This window comes from Pongo pygmaeus, chromosome 19 (assembly GCF_028885625.2).
Source record: "Pongo pygmaeus isolate AG05252 chromosome 19, NHGRI_mPonPyg2-v2.0_pri, whole genome shotgun sequence".
Lineage (NCBI taxonomy): Eukaryota > Metazoa > Chordata > Mammalia > Primates > Hominidae > Pongo > Pongo pygmaeus.
Window position 1 is genome coordinate 44,911,612 of NC_072392.2, and position 4,582 is coordinate 44,916,193.

The following is a 4,582-nucleotide window of genomic DNA, read 5'->3' on the forward strand; positions in this document are numbered from 1 at the left end:
TGCAAAGAGCGAAAGAACAAAGCTTCCACAGTGTGGAAGGGGACCTAGCGGGTTGCCCACAATTTATTTTCTTAATTAACATTTTGCTGAAGTAGAGCATATATTCAAAAAGTGCGTGACTCATACATAAGTGAATTATCACAAAGTGAACACACCCATGTAATCACCATCCAGGTCAAGAAACAGGACATTCTCAGGGGGCTCCTGTGCCCACTATCTCAATCTCTTCTTCCCCAAAGGTGACCTTTAACCTGACTTCTAATGTCATAGATTAGCTTTGCCTGCTTTTTGGACTTTATATGGAATGATACAATCTGTATTATTATTATAATTTTTTTTTTTTGAGATGGAGTCTTGCTCTGTTGCCCAGGCTGGAGTGCTATTAATAGTGTGATCTTGGCTCACTGCAACCTTTGCCTCCCAGGTTCAAGCAATTCTCCTGCCTCAGTTTCCCAAGTAGCTGGGACTACAGATGTGTGCCACCATGCCCAGGTAACTTTTGTATTTTTAGTAGAGACGGGGTTTCACTATATGTTGGCCTGGCTGGTCTTGAACTCCTGACCTCAGGTAGTCCACCCGCCTCAGCCTCCCAAAGTGCTGGGATTACAGGCGTGAGCCACTGTACCCGGCTATTATTATTTTTGGGACAGGATCTCACTGTGTCTCCCAGGCTGGAGTGCAATGGTGCAATCTCGACTCACTGCAGCCTCAACCTCCCGGGCTGAAGCAATCCTTCCACCCCAGCCTCCTGAGTAGCTGGGACTATAGGTGCAAACCACCATGCCCAGTTAATTTTTTTTTTGGTATCTTTTGTGGAGACAGGGTTTGCCACACACTCAAGTGATCTGCCCACCTCATCCTCTCGAAGTGCTGGGATTACAGGTGTGAGCCACCGCACCCAGCCCATGTCTGGCTTCTTTCACTCAACATTATGTTTGCAAGATTTATTCAAGTATTTGCATGTAGCAGTAGTTCATTTGTTTTTATTACTGCATAGTATTCAATTTCATGAATATGATACACATTTTTCATTCTACCATTGATGAACATTTGAGTTGTTTGAATTTGGGGGCCATTATTCATAATGCTGCTGCGCGTATTCTTGTACCCATATGTATGTATATTGCTGTTGGGAGTGAGATGGTTGGGTCAAAGGGTATGCTTATGTTCAGCTGTAGTAGATTCTGTCAAACAGGTTTCCAAAGTGGTTGTATTGACATATATTTCTACCAGCAGTGTATGAATGTTCCAATTGCTCTTCCTCCTCACCCATACTTGATATTGTAACTTTTTTTTTTCATTTCAGTCATTCTGGTAGGTGTGAAGTGATAATCTCATTTTGGTTTTAATTTGCATTTCCCTGATGACTAATGAAGTTATGCATGCTATTCCTGCCATTCTTTACTATGTAACAAATCAACCTCCAACTTAGAAGCTTAAACAATGAACAGTCCATTTACTATCTCACACAGTTTCAGGAGTCTGGATTTTAGGAGGTTGGCTGGGCAGAACTGGCTTGGGGTCTCTCCTGCAGATGCAGCCAGATGGTGGCTGGAGCAGCTGCAGGTATCTCTCTCTTTCTCTTCATGTAGCCAGGGCGTAACCCTGTGGTCCCTCTGGGCTTCCTTACAGTACAGTGCCCTCAGAACAGCCACACTGCTTACATGGTGGCTAAAGGCTTAAAGAGAGAGTATTCCAGCAGATAAAGCACAGGCTTTGTCATCTTTTGTGATCTAAACTCAGAAGTCGCATAATGTCACTTCGGCAATACTCTTTATTGGCCTAAATAGCCACAAAAGTCCCACCAGTTTCAAGGGAAGGAAGAATAGGCTCTACCTCTAATTGTAAGGATGGTCAAAGTGATACTGTAAGAGGAACATGTAGGATGGAAGATATTGTTGCCACTATCTGTGGAAAATACAATCTGTCACACACATTTCATACATCTATTGCCCATTCCTTTGTCTATTTTTCTGCGACATTGCCATTTCTTCCCATACTGATTGGTAAAATATATTCTGAATGCTAGTTTTTGTTTTGTTTTTTTTTTTTGCCAGACATATAGCTTGCAAATATTTTTTCCCATTATTCTGAGGCTTGTCTTCTCATTCTTTTTTTTTTTTTTTTTTTGAGACAGGGTCTCTGTCGCCTAGGCTGGGGTGCAGTTATGTGATCATAGTTCACTGCAGCCTCCATCTCCTAGGCTCACGCAATCCTCCCACCTCAGCCACCCAAGTAGCTGGGACTATAGGCACAAACCACCATGCTCAGTTAATTTTTTTTTTGAGATGGAGTTTTGCTCTGTTGCCCAGGCTGGAGTGCAGTGGCGCGATCTCAGCTCACTGCAACCTCCGCCTCCTGGGTTCAAGCAATTCTCTCTGCCTCAGTCTCCTGAGTAGCTGGGATTACAGGAGCCTGCCACCACGCCTGGCTAATTTTTTGTAGTTTTAGTAGAGACAGGGTTTCACCATATTGGTCAGGCTGGTCTCAAACTCCGGACCTCAGGTGATCCACCCACCTCGGCCTCCCAAAGTGCTGAGATTACAGGCATGAGCCACCATGCCTGGCTTGCCAAGACCTATTTTGATGATGCAATATATCAAATTTTTCTTTTATGGGTAGTAGGTTTTTTTTTTTTTTTTGGTCTTAAGAAATCTTGCCTATGTCAAGGTCATAGAAACATTCCCTGCTTGCTCTATGAGCTTTATGTTTTGAGTTTTTACGTTACATCTGTGATCCACCCCAAACCAGATTTGGGTATACGGTGTGAGGTAGGGGTTGCAATTCAATTTTTTTTTCTTTTTTTTTGAGACAGAGTCTCACTCTGTTGCCCAGGCTGGAGTGCAGTGGCATGACCTCAGCTCACTGCAACCTCTGCTGCCTGGGTTCAAGTGATTCTTCTGCCTCAACCTCCCGAGTAACTGGGATTACAGGTGCCTGACACTGCACCCGGCTAATTTTTGTAGTTTTATTTTTTTGAGATGGAGTCTCGCTCTGTCACCTAGGCGGGAGTGCAGTGGCGCGGATCTCAGCTCACTGCAAGCTCCGCCTCCTGGGTTCATGCCATTCTCCTGCCTCAGCCTCCCAAGTAGCTGGGACTACAGGCGCCTGCCACCATGCCCAGCTAATTTTTTGTATTTTTAGTAGAGACGGGGTTTCACTGCGTTAGTCAGGATGGTCTCGATCTCCTGACCTTGTGATCTGCATGCCTCGGCCTCCAAAAGTGCCAGGATTACAGGTGTGAGCCACCATGCCCAGCCCATTTTTGTAGTTTTTAGTAGAGACAGGGTTTCACCATCTTGGCCAGGCTGGTCTTGAACTCCTGACTTCATGATCCACCCACCTAGGCCTCCCAAAGTGCTTGGATTACAGGCATGAACCACTGTGCTCAGCTGCAATTCAATTTTTTTCCCCAATACAGACCCAGTTGTTCTAGCACCATCTGTTCCTTTCTGCCTTGAATTGTCTTGGTGCCTAGAATTACCTTTTAAGGTGTATCAAATGATATCACTCGTTTTTCAAAGCCTTTCAGTGGTTTCCCACCTCAGAGTAAAGACCAAAATATGCCTCATTAAGGTTCTACATGATCTGGAAAGATGAGATCCTGACTCATCTCCTGATACCCTGACTTACTCCCTTGCTCCAAACATCCTGACCTTGCTATTCTTTCATCATGCCAGACACTCTCCTGCCTCAGGGCCTTTGGATGGAAAACTCTTCCTTCAGATATCTGAATGGCTCAATCCTTTACTTTCTTCAGGGCTACCTTCTTAATGAGGCCTTTTTTGGATACCCTAAAATTTCAGCGGCCTCCCACACTTCCTATTATTTCTTTGACTTCTTTTCCCTATGACTTACCATTATCTAACATAGTGTACATTTAATTTTTCTTGTTTCTATCTGAATGTAAGCTTGAACGGCTGTGCATTTATTTTGTTGACTCATTGCTCTGGCATATAAGACAATGCTTGGTACATGGCAAACATTTGATAAATTCATTAAATGAATACGAATATTGAGGCCCAGAAAGATGAAGTTACTCACCTAAGATTACACAGGTAATAAAACAATAAAGCTAAAATCTAAACCTACATTGCCTTACTTCAGAGTCTAAGCTCTTAAGCCTGAGAGATGGGCTCCATTACTGAGTAGGGCTCAGTATACTGGTACAGAGGTGCAGTGAACCTGGCAGTTTCCTCCACCTTTTCTTCTTCTTTTTTTAAGAGATGGAGTCTTGCTATGTTGCCCAGGCTGGACTCAAACTCCTGGGCTCAAGCAATTCTCTCACCTCAGCCTCCTAAGTAGCTGGGACTACAGGCATGTGCAGCTGCGTCCTGCTAGCCCCCTCCACCTTCTGCCTCTGATGGAGCCAGATGTTCCAGGGCTGGGGTTTGGCCTAAGCATCTTAGCCAATCAGTCATGTCCAAGGCGCAACTGGGGGCAAGGCCAGTGTGCTGTTGCTCCCCAGTGGCTAGAATGGAGAAGAACAGGCTAAAAGCTGCCTTGAAGCTGAAGAGGGGTAGAGGACCTGGTTGGTTCTTGGTTCACAGTCTCTCTCCTCACAGAAGACACAATGCAGGAG